The sequence below is a fragment of the Tamandua tetradactyla genome, chromosome 7 (assembly GCF_023851605.1).
Source record: "Tamandua tetradactyla isolate mTamTet1 chromosome 7, mTamTet1.pri, whole genome shotgun sequence".
In the NCBI taxonomy this organism is placed as follows: domain Eukaryota; kingdom Metazoa; phylum Chordata; class Mammalia; order Pilosa; family Myrmecophagidae; genus Tamandua; species Tamandua tetradactyla.
The window spans coordinates 130,538,446-130,554,754 of NC_135333.1; the positions used below are offsets into that span (position 1 = coordinate 130,538,446).

Sequence of the window (16,309 nt, forward strand, 5' to 3'; positions counted from 1 at the left end):
CTATAGTCTCTGATAATGACACCAGTATTCAGCTACCCAAACACTCCAGAAATCTGGGAGGCATACTGGATTCCTCCCTTTTTCTCATCTTCCCATGTCCTGTCTGTTAACTACTTTGTTAAATCTGCCTTCCAAATACCTCCCTTGTCTGCCTCCCCCTGTCTGTTTCCACAGATACTAATTTTGCTCTGAGCTTACTTGCATTTTTAGATTTCTACAGCAGCCTTTTGCTGGTGATCAGGTGGAGCCATCCCCCACACAGCAACTAAAAGGAGCTTTCTAAACACAGCACCTGGTGACGTTACTTCCCTCCCAGCTTTAAATTCTGCAGCTGGCCAATTGGTTAAGATCCTTAGCATGACCCTTCATGATGCAGCCCCTGATTGCCTTTCCAGTAACAAGCCTGAACTTTCTCCATCCCAACAACCCTGGGCTTCAGCCTTTACCAATTACTGCAACTCCTAGAATCTGACGTCCTTTTCCTCCACCCCCTTGTCTGAACATTCTGTTTTCTCCTTCCTGAAATGCCTGAATCTTCCTCCTCCTCCTCCTCCTTCTCCTCTCCCTTACCCCGTGGCTATCTCCTGTTTTTTCTCCTTACCCACCCCCATCCTTTCAGCAGTTACTTGCTTCCTTCTCTGTATTCCCAAAGCACTTTTACATAACTCTATCCATAATTATAGCACTTATCACATTGTATTGTAATTATCTGAATCCTGCTATGTCAGATAATTGAAAACAGGGGCTGTTTTTTCCCTTTTGAATCTACAATGTTTACCATATGTAATTTATATTAAATAAAGGTTGAACAAATAAGTGAGTAAATAAATGACTATTTAGAGGGAAAAAAGAGGCAAAGAGAGAAGGGCAGTGGTAAGTGGGGATATGACCTGTCTCATATAAAGGCCATGCTAGGTGAATTTCAGCAGAACTTTGTAGAAGGAAAGGAGATAGAGGTAAGAGGTTCATAAACCTAGGCTGGTGTCCATAGCATCCTAATTTTGGTATCCAGGAGTTCACCAGATTTAAATATATAAATGTTCTCAGCACACAGGTCAGGTACTCCCAGATGCTAAAAAGCATATAATTTAATACATCTAGAAAACAAATCTGTGCCCTAAATTTGAATATCCTATATTCAAATGTACCTATAATTAATATCCTCAGACTTTGTGTTCCATAAACAAATATATGAGTAATATCTGTTTCAGAATTTTCAATTTGAAATTGAGCACCAATTTTCACAAATATTGTGACTTGTGAATACTACCCATCAATGGTTCCTAAATAAAAATGACTATCTTATCCACCAATTTTTCCTTTCCTAGTTATTGTTTGTTTTTCATTGTTTTGCTGTTGTTCCTGAAAGCAATAGAAACATATTTTCAGAAATTAACAAAGCTTGTGAAACAAAATGTTTAAAATATATAGCGTGAGAAGTTTGAAGAAGTTTACTTGGAAGGAGTGTTGTCTCAGCACGCATAAATTACTGGGTTTTTTTTTTCAGCAATGAGGCTCATCAAAGCTAGGATAACTCAGAGTTTTTTGCCAACTGAGGTATTCTAGAATAATATGCTTAAAGTGCCTAGCACTATGCCTGGCACATAGTAGGCATTCGGTAAATGATAGATAATTACTATTACTGAGCACTCCCTGTATAAGAAGCACTTAAAAGTCTGCTTCTAGCCTCTGTATACCAAGAAAAACAACAAAAAATGTGGATAAACAAACCTCAACTATGTATTCATAGACAGATATTCTCAGTTCTGCCAGAGATAGCAGTGTACCGTCAAGTTTCCACAAAAATGCAAAAATATTCATTTTGAGAATTTTATTTCCACAAAGGAAATGTCAGAACAGCTTTCAAATCTTATGTTGAATTTCTTACGATCTTTGTTGTTGAGTTTTTGTTGTTGTTTTGTTTTGTTTTAATTCTGAATACATTCTGCAGCCTAGCAAGAACTGGACATTAAACAGAAAGTCAAGGAGTTCATTTACTACATCCCAGTTCCACATTTCAGTTCAGCATTAGCTTTTCTCTCTGCCCCTGTCTCAACCACCTGGAAAGGCCTTTTAAGCAAAGGCCCCACCTTTTGTCTTCCTCTAACTGTGAAAGGTGTTTTCTAGAAAGGGAGCTTAGAGAGAGAAGGTATTCCTGCTTGTGTAGGAGCCTGAATCCTTATGTCTTTCTTTCAAGAATGGAATGAGGTAGTAGGAGAAGTGGGCATCATTCCCTTTCTGAGTGTTTATTTGAGAGGTTACACTCCCCTACCTGAACTAGATTCCAATAGAAGTAAAAAATTGTGCTGGATTTTCTGTAATTATCCGTAATTTCCAGGAATCCCTTTTTTAAGACTAGATATTGTAGTATGCTCATTGCTCTCCCTTTTATAAATTCTTTAAAATTTTCCATTTATTGAGCAACACTGGACCATTTTGCATAATCTTGAGCAAAAGTAGTAAAACTTTATTCTTCAAAAAGTAAGTTCTGATCATTCACTGGGTTAGAAAAGATCAGGATTCCAAGTTTATTTCCCACCCTACACCTTTCTGGAGCTATTGCATCTATTGTCATGTGGAATAGTGTTGGCTTTTTCTTTGCTTTCAGTTTTTCTGATATCCTAACTGCTGTCCCACAACTTTCTGTGTAGAAGCAAATATGTATTTTTCTTTGGAAATACAAATATGCTTCTTTGTTTTAGCTTCGAGGAGGGGTCGGTAAGAAAGACTCCACTGCTTAGTCAGCTGCCCTATTCCAGGATTAAATGCCAGGGGAAGGACAGACCATAATAGGATCAGTTAACTCTACATGGCTGTGTTCAGGGAAAGAGTGTGAACTATGACAGCATAGTGAAAACTCTGAGTGGTGGACAAGTTTTTCTACAGAAACAAAGGCATTTCTGGCTCTGGTACACCATTTTGCTTGTTAGAAGAGAAAATATTATGCTTGACCAAGGGAGGTAGTATCACCCTCAAACAATGACTGTGTTCCTTTGAATTAGATACCCCCGAAATCTACATATTGTCAGAACACCCTTTAGAGAAATTACCACTATGTGTAGTTTTTACTGGGTGATGGAGAGCAAAGCAATTCTGAATTGTTGTAGGACGTTTGGTTATCTTAATCAAATGACTATAACACATTGTCTGATTTGCTTTACTAAAGTTTCCCATAAATAACTGGATTGAACTAAATATTCACTGGTGTTTCAGTCAAATGGGCAGTGTGCGTGTTTCATTTTAAAGAAAAGTTCTTAGGTTACTGGGGAAAATAACAGGTACAGTTTAAAACAAACAAGTCATTATCTTTGCTTTGAAGAGTGCCAGAAACCAAAGTTGAGCAATTAGCCAAGTTTGCCCTCCATACCTGCTTCCTAATTGTACCCACTTCCATTCCCAGAGACCATCCCTAGGCATGCTGTCATTGGATATCAGTCTTTCCTGGGCTTTTACTATCCGTTTGTTCCCTGATTATTCAGGCCTTGCTTCAGCTATTCCTCCTTCTCTCTACGAAATTGAAATTTGTACCTGCCCACAGTTTCAAGCCCAGCCATTTGTATCTTGCACCCTGACAATGAATTACATCACCAAAGCTCTGCTACCCTGGTTAGGAGAGAAGACTGTGAGTGACCTTCCCAGTAATTTATATGGACGGTGCTTGAAAATATTCAGTATGTTGAACAACCATATCACATAGATCCTGATCAAAATGCAACCTTATTTTTGTCTCCCTCAGCCTTTACAATTGATTGGGGTGGGGGAGGGAAGAAGGGTTCATTTCCTCCTGGTCCTTGTTGCAAAAAATTATTAAAAGCTTTGAACTAAGGTAAAAAGACAACTGTATATTCTTTCTATGCACTGCATGTGAATCAACATGTGACTGATCACTGACTAAGTGCTATATCTGAAGGGATGGTTAAAAAGTATTATGACAGGTGGCATCATTTTATGGGCATAAAAGTTTATTGCATCAGTTCTTAATTGGTTTCAACTACAAAGCATTTTCAGTCTCACAAATTAACTCCAGATTAACATTAAATTGATCTAGCTTTCCAACATGGCCCTTGTTTTCTTATTGCTTACCCAACTCATTAAGACTTGTTCAGCACTTCATATGGAGACCAGTCTGACTCATGTACTTACCACAGGACTGACGTATGACATCAGTGTCCTTGGATACTACTCAGTTCCTACCATCAGCTATTTAAACCATGATAATAACCATTCCCATGGGCCCTTGGCAGAAATCAGATCCCTTAAAAAAGGCAAATGGAAAGCTGTCAAAGGTCTTAGAGATTATCTAGGGTCAACCTGACTATTGATTTTTGGTTTTTAACACTGAAATCTTTTCCCCTCCAATGAGTGTAAGAATCTCCTTAAGTAAAACTAATAAAAGCCTGGTCTGTTTGATTAGAGCAAGAGTGGGGCATCTAGAACTCTACCAGCACAGGCTCCTCCTTATCTTATTTAGTTTTGAAGACCCCATGGGCTCAGAAGGGCACGGTCTGAAAAGCACTAACCTAGGTCAACCCCTTCATTTTGCAGATGAGGAAAATGAGACCCAATGATAAGAGAAAAATTTCTCCAGATCACCTAGTGATTAGAGGCAGAGTTTTATTCAGACCCTATTCAGGGCTTTTTGTTTGTTGGTTTGTTGCTTTTTGTTTACATTGTCCTGCTACTTTACATGATGGCTAGATAGAATGCAAGGGGCCAGGACTAGGGTGAGGCAAATGAGGTGCCTAAGGTGCAGTATTTAAGGAGGCACTCACCCTCAAGTCTGTGCAAGTGCTGACTCTGTACTTGCAGGGCCCACAGAGTGAGTGCTTCCTTAAATTTAGTGGCCTAAGTGCTTAGCTTGCCTCATCTTTTTCCCTGTTCCTGTCTCTATTCATATTTTAAAAGTATCGCTGAACATGCCCCATTCCGCCTGTTCTTCTTGCCCTCTTGTCTTTGCTTCTCTATTAGGCTGTGAATCTTCGAAATCAAGGATGATGTCTTTTATTCTTAAATCCCCAGAATTTTATATAATATATGGAAAATAATGGGTACTCAATAGTGTCTATTGAGTGGACAGATGGGTGGATGGATCTAAATTATCTCTTTTATAAAGGCTCTTCTGACTCTTCCAATCCACACTGATCTCTCCATTCTCCTAAATCATAATACATCATCTGAATAACTCAAAGCACATTGAGTCATGTATGCTGACATAACTTTTTTGTTTATGTAACTGTGATGCAGCATTTAATTTCTAAGCCTCTGTCTTTATGCCCAATTAGATTTAGATTTTAGTTAGTTAAGAACAAAAGCCAGTTCGCGAACTTCTTCGAATTATTTCAGCAACTCGTGGAAAATTCTGCTCATGGGAGAATGTAGCAAATGGTTATTCATTACATAAATAAAGAATGAATGGATGAATGACTGAATGACATTTTCTCAGAAAACAGAGTCCAAGAATATGATAACTATCTTCAAGACCTAGTTTGCCCACTAGCTAGCTGAGAGGCTCTGCATGAATTATTTTCTCTCTCTAGATCTTGGTCTCTTCATATATGTGATAAGGAGGTGGCCTGGATAATTCTGACCAACTGAATAATTTTCCGGTTCTGACACCCTGTGAGTCTAGTAATTTAGAAATCTGTCATGCAATACGTGTACGTGAGTTCTGGTGTAAATTTTGCTGCTATGAATCCACTTGTCTTTCTACCAGGACTTGTCTAAATGTGGGTGATGGCCTAATCTTAGGTTCCGACCATCCTGAAATTATGAGATTGTGTGTCAAAAATTAATTTGTGATTTACTAGGTATACCACATAAATTATGGCTTAATTACTTTTTGTGGTCTAGCCTGGAAATTAAATACCTAGTATATATAATTATCATTAGCATTTCCAAGAATAAATATTCATTTATAGTATTATTTTTATGGGAAAATGCATTCAGAATTATAACTAGGATCTTAAAGAACAAATCTCTCCAGGTCAGCGCATGGAGAAGGTGACTGGAAAGGGATGGAATGTTCCCATAACTTTAACCACAGTACTTGAAAAAAACAGACGTATCACCTTCAAATTTTTATCTTGATTCACAATGCCATTAACATATAACAAGGTCAGGTGAGTACTTTATTATTTCAAGAAGGTAAAACCGATCTTTTAAAATAGTTGATTATATCATTTAGATTTTCATTCACTATTTTCAGTATTTATTTTTTCTTCTATAAAATAAATGCAAGATGGAAAATGGCTTGTTAAAAATACTTTAGAGAAATGTACGTATCTTCAAAGAGACTCTTAGAGAAAGATTTAATTATTTTCTCACCTGCTTTTCCTATGATGCATTTAACTCAACAAGTTCCATTGTTAAAAAGCCACTGAGCTACCCTATGTGAGTGATGGCCATGTTTGGTGACTAAATTAGCCATGTGACAATTTCCTTATGGAAAAGTATACTTTCATGGAAAAGTTTTTGGTCTTTCATGTTAGGCATTTCGGTTCTTGGCAACTAACCAACTTTAAATATAACATTGTAATTTCCTCCTTAACTCCCATTTATCTAGACCCTCCACTTAATGAATTATTAACTGAGTGTAACAAAGAGAGCAAATCTCTGTGTTAGATTTGACGGTTTTATTTTGTTACATGTTTATCACTCACTGGTTTCTCTGACTTTAGCTCATTCCAACTAGTTTCTGTTGATCAAAGTTGACAAAGTACTCGTTCTTGGAAACTATTTCTTTCTCATTAGTCTCTAGTTTTAGCCATTGTCTGTGAGATCTGAACATTTCTGTCCTTATTTCAAGTCCTTCTCAGCTCTATCATCACGCTTCTCCATTTCTGTTCAACATCATTTATTCCATCATGCTGTGCCTTGGCCTAAATGTTTAGTTGATAGTCTGACTCAGGGGATCTTTTGAAAACTCTTCCAGCTCTATTTATACTGGAGTTTTGTGAGAGAAAGGTAAGGATATGGGCCATGTGTTCCAGTCCTTGACCTCCTTTTCTTCTTTCAATACATATGGAATAAATACTTATCACAGAGCATTGTGTGATAAAAACAGTCATAAAAGCAATAGCTTTGCTTATTGAGCACTTTGTACATAAGGCACTACATTACTTTATATGCGTCATGTTTATAAAGACACTACATTACTTTATATGCATCATGTTTACAATTAAGTAGATATGGGTATTGTCATCTCCATTTTTTTTTTTTTTTGGTTTAAAATAATATTTTATTGCCCAGGATATTTTTTCCTTCTGCTTTTTTTTCTTTTGCTTGTTTCTTGTGTTCTTTTTTTTTTTATTAATTAAAAATAAAATTAACTAACACAACATTTAGAAATCATTCATTCTACATATGCAATCAGTAATTCTTAATATCATCACATAGATGTATGATCATCATTTCTTAGTACATTTGCATCGATTTAGAAAAAGAAATAGCAAGACAACAGAAAAAGAAATAAAATGATAATATAGAGAAAAAAATACAAAAATATGTATATAAAAAAAACTATAGCTCAGATGCAGCATCATTCAGTGTTTTAACATAATTACATTACAATTAGGTAGTATTGTGCTGTCCATTTTTGAGTTTTTGTATCCAGTCCTGTTGCACAGTCTGTATCCCTTCAGCTCCAATTACCCATTATCTTACCCTATTTCTAACTCCTGATGGTCTCTGTTACCAACGACATATTCCAAGTTTATTCTCTAATATCGGTTCACATCATTGGGACCATACAGTATTTGTCCTTTAGTTTTTGACTAGTTTCACTCAGCATAATGTTCTCTAGGTCCATCCATGTTATTACATGCTTCATAAGTTTATTCTGTCTTAAAGCTGCATAATATTCCATCATATGTATATACCACAGTTTGTTTAGCCACTCTTCTGTTGATGGACATTTTGGCTGTTTCCATCTCTTTGCAATTGTAAATAATGCTGCTATAAACATTGGTGTGCAAATGTCTGTTTGTGTCTTTGCCCTTAAGTCCTTTGAGTAGATACCCAGCAATGGTATTGCTGGGTCGTATGGCAATACTATATTCAGCTTTTTGAGGAACCGCCAAACTGCCTTCCACAGTGGTTGCACCCTTTGACATTCCCACCAACAGTGGATAAGTGTACCTCTTTCTCCACATCCTCTCCAGCACTTGTCATTTTTTGTTTTGTTGATAATGGCCATTCTGGTGGGTGTGAGATGATATCTCATTGTGGTTTTGATATGCATTTCTCTAATGGCCAGCGACATTGAGCATCTCTTCATGTGCCTTTTGGCCATTTGTATTTCCTCTTCTGAGAGGTGTCTGTTCAAGTCTTTTTCCCATTTTGTAATTGGGTTGGCTGTCTTTTTGTTGTTGAGTTGAACAATCTCTTTATAAATTCTGGATACTAGAGCTTTACCTGATATGTCATTTCCGAATATTGTCTCCCATTGTGTAGGCTGTCTTTCTACTTTCTTGATGAAGTTCTTTGATGCACAAAAGTGTTTAATTTTGAGGAGCTCCCATTTATTTCTTTCTTTCTTCAGTGCTCTTGCTTTAGGTTTAAGGTCCATAAAACTGCCTCCAATTGTAAGATTCATAAGATATCTCCCTACATTTTCCTCTAACTGTTTTATGGTCTTAGACCTAATGTTTAGATATTTGATCCATTTTGAGTTAACTTTTGTATAGGGTGTGATATACGGGTCCCCTTTCGTTCTTTTGCATATGGATATCCAGTTCTCTAGGCACCATTAATTGAAGAGACTTTACTGTCCCAGGTGAGTTGGCTTGACTGCCTTATCAAAGATCAAGTGTCCATAGATGAGAGGGTCTATATCTGAGCACTCTATTTGATTCCATTGGTCGATATATCTATCTTTATGCCAGTACCATGCTGTTTTGACCACTGTGGCTTCATAATATGCCTTAATCCGGCAGCATGAGACCTCCAGCTTTGTTTTTTTCCCTCAAGATACTTTTAGCAATTTGGGGCACCCTGCCCTTCCAGATAAATTTGCTTATTGGTTTTTCTGTTTCCGAAAAATAAGTTGTTGGGATTTTGATTGGTATTGCATTGAATCTGTAAATCAATTTAGGTAGAATTGACATCTTAACTATGTTTAGTCTTCCAATCCATGAACACGGTATGCCCTTCCATCTATTTAGGTCTTCTGTGATTTCTTTTAACAGTTTTTTGTAGTTTTCTTTGTATAGGTCTTTTGTCTCTTTAGTTAAATTTATTCCTAAGTATTTTATTCTTTTAGTTGCAATTGTAAATGGAATTCGTTTCTTGATTTCCCCCTCAGCTTGTTCATTGCTAGTGTATAGAAATGCTACAGATTTTTGAATGTTGATCTTGTAACCTGCTACTTTGCTGTACTCATTTATTAGCTCTAGTAGTTTTGTTGTGGATTTTTCCGGGTTTTCGACGTATAGTATCATATCGTCTGCAAACAGTGATAGTTTTGCTTCTTCCTTTCCAATTTTGATGCCTTGTATTTCTTTTTCTTGTCTAATTGCTCTGGCTAGAACCTCCAACACGATGTTGAATAATAGTGGTGATAATGGACATCCTTGTCTTGTTCCTGATCTTAGGGGAAAAGTTTTCAATTTTTCCCCATTGAGGATGATATTAGCTGTGGGTTTTTCATATATTCCCTCTATCATTTTAAGGAAGTTCCCTTGTATCCCTATCCGTTGAAGTGTTTTCAACAGGAAAGGATGTTGAATCTTGTCAAATGCCATCTCTGCATCAATTGAGATGATCATGTGATTTTTCTGCTTTGATTTGTTGATATGATGTATTACATTAATTGATTTTCTTATGTTGAACCACCCTTGCATACCTGGGATGAATCCTACTTGGTCATGATGTATAATTCTTTTAATGTGTTGCTGGATTCGATTTGTTAGAATTTTGTTGAGGATTTTTGCATCTATATTCATTAGAGAGATTGGTCTGTAGTTTTGTTTTTTTTGTAATATCTTTGCCTGGTTTTGGTATGAGGGTGATGTTGGCTTCATAGAATGAATTAGGTAGCTTTCCCTCCACTTCAATTTTTTTGAAGATTTTGAGCAGAGTTGGTACTAATTCTTTCTGGAATGTTTGGTGGAATTCACATGTGAAGCCATCTGGTCCTGAACTTTTCTTTTTGGGAAGCTTTTGAATGACTGATTCAATTTCTTTACTTGTGATTGATTTGTTGAGGTCATCTATTTCTTCTTGAGTCAAAGTTGGTTGTTCATGCCTTTCTAGGAACCCATCCATTTCATCTACATTGTTGTATTTATTAGCATAAAGTTGTTCATAGCATCCTGTTATTACCTCCTTATTTCTGTGAGGTCAGTGGTTATGTCTCCTCTTCCATTTCTGATCTTATTTATTTGCGTCCTCTCTCTTCTTCTTTTTGTCAATCTTGCTAAGGGCCCATCAATCTTGTTGATTTTCTCATAGAACCAACTTCTGGTCTTATTGATTTTCTCTATTGTTTTCATGTTCTCAATTTCATTTATTTCTGCTCTAATCTTTGTTATTTCTTTCCTTTTGCTTGCTTTGGGGTTAGTTTGCTGTTCTTTCTCCAGTTCTTCCAAGTGGACAGTTAATTCCCAAATTTTTGCCCTTTCTTCTTTTCTGATATAGGCATTTAGGGCAATAAATTTCCCTCTTAGCACTGCCTTTGCTGTGTCCCATAGGTTTTGATATGTTGTGTTTTCATTTTCATTCGCCTCGAGATATTTACTAATTTCTCTTGTAATTTCTTCCTTGACCCATTGGTTGTTTAAGAGTGTGTTATTGAGCCTCCACATATTTGTGAATTTTCTGGCACTCTGCCTATTATTGATTTCCAACTTCATTCCTTTATGATCCGAGAAAGTGTTGTGTATGATTTCAAAGTTTTTAAACTTGTTGAGACTTGCTTTGTGACCCAGCATATGGTCTATCTTTGAGAATGATCCATGAGCACTTGAGAAAAAGGTGTATCCTGCTGTTGTGGGGTGTAATGTCCTATAAATGTCTGTTAAGTCTAGCTCATTTATTGTAATATTCAAATTCTCTATTTCTTTATTGATCCTCTGTCTAGATGTTCTGTCCATTGATGAGAGTGGCAAATTGAAGTCTCCAACTATTATGGTAGATGTGTCTATTTCCCTTTTCAGTAATTGCAGTGTATTCCTCACGTATTTTGGAGCATTCTGATTCGGTGCGTAAATATTTATGATTGTTATGTCTTCTTGTTGAATTGTCCCTTTTATTAGTAGATAGTATCCTTCTTTGTCTCCTTTAACTGTTTTACATTTGAAGTCTAATTTGTTGGATATTAGTATAGCTTCTCCTGCTCTTTTCTGGTTGTTATTTGCATGAAATATCTTTTCCCAACCTTTCACTTTCAACCTATGTTTATCTTTGGGTCTAAGATGTGTTTCCTGTAGACAGCATATAGAAGGATCCTGTTTTGTAATCCATTCTGCCAGTCTATGTCTTTTGATTGGGGAATTCAGTCCATTAACATTTAGTGTTATTACTGTTTGAATAATATTTTCCTCTACCATTTTGCCTTTTGTATTATATATATCATACCTGATTTTCCTTCTTTCTACACTCTTCTCCATACGTCTCTCTTCTGTCTTTTCATATCTGACTCTAGTGCTCCCTTTAGTATTTCTTGCAGAGCTGGTCTCTTGGTCACAAATTCTCTCAGTGACTTTTGTCTGAAAATATTTTCATTTCTCCCTCATTTTTGAAGTACAATTTTGCTGAATATAGAAGTCTTGTTTGGCAGTTTTTCTGTTTTAGTAATTTAAATATATCATCCCACTGTCTTCTTGCTTCCATGGTTCCTGCTGAGAAATCAACACATAGTCTTATTGGGTTTCCCTTGTATGTGATGGATTGTTTTTCTCTTGCTGCTTTCAAGATCCTCTCTTTCTCTTTGACCTCTGACATTCTAACTAGTAAGTGTCTTGGAGAACGCCTATTTGGGTCTATTCTGTTTGGGGTGTGCTGCACTTCTTGGATCTGTAATTTTAGGTCTTTCATAAGAGTTGGGAAATTTTCAGTGATAATTTCTTCCATTAGTTTTTGTCCTCCTTTTCCCTTCTCTTCTCCTTCTGGGACACCCACAACACATATATTTGTGCGCTTCATATTATCATTCAATTCCCTGAGCTCCTGCTCAAATTTTTCCATTCTTTTCCCTATAGTTTCTGTTTCTTTTTGGATTTCAGATGTTCCATCCTCCAGTTCACTAATTCTAACCTCTGTCTCTTGAAATCTACCATTGTAGGTTTCCATTGTTTTTTTCATCTCTTCTACTGTATCTTTCATTCCCTTAAGTTCTGTGATTTGTTTTTTCAGACTTTCCATTTCTTCTTTTTGTTCATCCCATGCCTTCTTCATGTCCTCCCTCAATTTATTGATTTGATTTTTGAAGAGGTTTTCCATTTCTGTTCGTATATTCAGAATTAGTTGTCTCAGCTCCTGTATCTCATTTGAGCTATTGATTTGTTCCTTTGACTGGGCCATATCTTCAATTTTCCTGGTGTGATTTGTTATTTTTTGCTGGCGTCTGGGCATTTAATCAGATTTCCCTGAATGTGGGACCCAGCAGGTTGAAAGACTTTCCTGTGAAGTCTCTGGGCTCTGTTTTTCTTATCCTGCCCAGTATGTGGTGCTTGTCTGTCTGCAGGTCGCACCAGCAAAAGATGTTGTGGCTCCTTTAACTTTGGAAGACTCTCACTGCTGGGTGTGTGGTGGAGACAGAGGAAAGGTTGTAGGTTGGTTTTAATGGCTTCAAATTGTGAAGTCCTGGGATCTGAATTCCTTGAGAGAGGGATTCCACCTGAGTTGCATTTCACCCCTCCCACCGGGAAGGTTCAGGTGGTAGAGAGCCCTGAAAGCAGCCTGTTTCTGCGTTCGGGGCAGTTGCAACCTGTGTAATCCCAGCGCTGAGCCCAGAGGCAACCAAGCCTCCATAGAAACAGCTGCAGAAGGCTCTGTTTCACCTCCTTTCCTCTTTTTCAGTTAGCCCAATAGGCAACTTCCGCCTTGATCAGTTTTGCCTGAGTTGAGGGCCTATTTTCAGTAGTCAGAAGTTGTTCATTAATGCCACTATTGGTGTTAGGTTGGGCTCAGTCTCTACTACTGTTGGAGACTCTTTCCTTTCCCTCTGGGAAGTCGCCTGTGAGGGAGGGGCACCGGCCGCCACGGCTTGGGGAACTGCTGATCTGAGGCTCCCAGCCGGCCCGGGAAGCCACGTGTGTGGGAAGGGCTCCAGTCACTGGCCGTCGCGGCTTGGGGAACCGCTGATCTGAGGCTCCCAGCCGGCCCGGGAAGCCATGTCAGGGAGGGGCGCCGGTCGCCGGCTGCCACGGCTTGGGGAACCGCTGATCTGAGGCTCCCAGCCGGCCCAGGAAGCTGTGCGTGGGGGAGGGGCACCGGCCACTGTGGCTTGGGGAACCACTGATCCGAAGCTCCCAGCCGGCCCGGGAAGGAGGGAGGGAGGGGCTCCGGCCGCCAGCCGCCGCGGCCCGGGGAAGTGCGCGCCGCTCGGGGACCTCACCGCAGCGGAGTCCCTTAGCCGGTCCAGCCGGTCCAGACTGGGGTACACTGTGTGTCTGGTCTCTGTCGTGGCTCTGGGAGCTGTTCTGTACTGTTTCTAGCTATTTAGTAGTTGTTCTGGAGGAGGAACTAAGATGCGCGCACCTTACTAAGCCGCCATCTTCTCCGGAAGTCTCTCATCTCCATTTTTCAAACAAGAAAACTGAGGCTCAAAGAGTTAAGCAGTTTGCCCAAAGTCATACATTTGGTCAATGACAGAGCCAGAATTCAACCTAGTTAGTCTGACTTTGATCTTAACCATTACACTTCCTGCCTTCACAAATGACTATGTGCTTTGGGGAATGCAAGATTGTAAAAGATCAGGTGTCTGCTTCACAAAGTTGACTGCTTAGTTATTAGATCAAAAGTGCCCCCAAATAACTTTCATACAAGGCAGAGTAATGTAAGTACTGGAAAAATCAGCATTAGGGGCAGTGGGTGTTAAGAGTTGGGAGAACAAAGGTGCCCTGTATCTCCAAGAACATCAGTCAGCTCCATCTCCCTATCCCATATTGTTGACATCCCTTTTCAACATGAAAAAAGTTAGAATGGGCATAACTCAGATATCCCTAATGATTGGGAGAAGGAGGAGTTATTACAGAGAAGTTAAGAATTAACAAATAAGTACCACTACTGAATCATTATATTGATATTTCTTTTTAGTCTCCAATGTCTTAGAACAGCTAGAAGGAAAAACCTGAAATTGTGGAACTGTAACCCATATCAAACTCTGAAATCTGTTCTGAACTATTTGTTAAAATGTACTTTAACATTGCTTTTTTGTATATATGTTATTATATTTCACAATAAAAAAAGTACTATGGTACTGTAAGTAGTAAGACTAGTTGTATGACCAACTGAAAAAAAAAAAAAGAGTTGGGAGAGGGCTTCCCAGAAGCTATGATAATTCATCTGGTCTTTGAAAACTAGGTAACATTTTAAGGGGTTTCTGACACTCAAACTTGCATACATTTTCCTTCTGGCATGCTGTGCTGGTTTGAATCTGTTGTGTACTCCAGAAAAGCCAAGTTCTTTAATCCTCATTCAGTATTGCTGGATGGGATCTTTTTGATTGTTTCCATGGATATGTGACCCACCCAATTGTGGGCGGTAACTTTTGATTAGATGGTTTCCATGGAGAGGTGTCTCCACCTATTCAAGGTGGGGTTGCTTACTGGAGCCCTTTAAGAAGGAACCATTTTGAAAAAAAGCTTAGAGCCAAGGGAGCCAACAGAGCCCACACAGTCAGAGACCTTTGGAGCAGAAGGAAAATGCACCCAGGGAAGCCTTAAGTAATGAGGAGAGAAAGCTCACAGATGTCGTCATTTGCCCTTCCAGTTGAGAGAGAAACCCTAAACTTCATTAGCCCTTTCTTGGGAGTTAAAGTATCTTTCTCTAGATGCCTTAATTTGGACTTTTTCACAGCCGTAGGAGTAAACTTCAAATTTAATAAATTCCCTTTTAAAAAGCCACTCCGTTTCTGGTATACTGCATTCCGGCAGCTTTTGCAAACATATGCGTTGTTTATTGCATCTTAATTTACTTGGTCTTCATCCCAATTACATAAGTCCTTTAAGACAGAGTTCTTAAATGTCTGCATTTCCCAATATCACATAGCACAGTGTTAAATACACAGTAAATGATAATTTGCAATTAACTATCTAAATATAAATTTTGTTCATGAAAACAAACCAGGCTTTTTCTCAAAGTTTATTTTATTAAACACCATTCTCTCTGTTAAATGTTATTCCATGGCAGCCTATATTTTACCTTTTATCACGCCGATCAATTTTTTAAACACTAATTTATTGTGTCTTCTTTCCTAGACTATAAGTTCCATGATACAAGGACAGCATGTAAACTGTATACTGCCGAATCCCTGGTGCCTGCACAATATAAGCACACAGCAGTGTTTAATAAAAAATATGTGTTGAATGAATGAAATCAGTCTCTCAAAGTATTCTTTCAAAAAGGGCTTCCTTGAGATTAAAGTAAGGTCCTCAGAGGCTCTTCAATAGTCTTAAAAGAAAAATGATGGTTTCTGTATACTTAGACTAAAATCAGGGGACATACAGCAAAGATCACCTGAGGATCTTAAAAAACAAAAAAGAAAAACAGCTCCTTGGCTTGCACCGCCAGACATTCTGATTTAACTAGTGAGGGATGCAATCTGGATATCAGGATTTTTTTAAACCTCTCCAAGCGATTCTAATGTACAGCAAAACTTGAAAATCACTAGATTAAATCTTCAAGGTTATCACTTTTTTTCCCTCTGTATTTCGAGTTTTACCTGCTTAGTTCTGGGTAGTCACATGCAGCTAGGATATGTATCATTTTAACCTTTTTGGTAGGATAACATTAAGTAATATGATAAGCCCTTACTTAAAATTTTTACAACCATTTATCTTCATTATTGGTGTTAATTTATCTTCATTATCGGTGTTAATTTTCCTGCCCCAAACAAGAGACAGCTGTGAGCAAATCATCCATCCACACCCAGACATTTTACAAGCCACAATAGCTCTCCCATGACCTGAGAAGACCAATATGAATTTCCCTTCCAGTCCTGTGTTCCTCCTTGAGAACATAAGGGTCAAGGAAAATACCTGGAATGGGATAGGCTGCAATGGTGACCTCTCTTTAATCAATAATCCTAAGGAGTTGCTCCTGCTAGATCTTTTGGCTACCAGGAATATTCAGTTAGGCTCTCCTAAAA

At 38.2% G+C, this 16,309-nt stretch overlaps 1 long non-coding RNA gene across 1 annotated transcript in view; it reads left to right on the forward strand.

Moving 5' to 3' along the window:
* Positions 1-15,535, forward strand: part of LOC143690674 (uncharacterized) — a 28,683-nt gene extending 13,148 nt beyond the window's left edge. The window contains exon 4 of the long non-coding RNA XR_013179163.1: positions 15,420-15,535. This is a non-coding gene — a long non-coding RNA (uncharacterized LOC143690674). The remainder of the gene's footprint in view (positions 1-15,419) is intronic.
* The last annotated feature ends 774 nt before the right edge of the window (positions 15,536-16,309 follow it).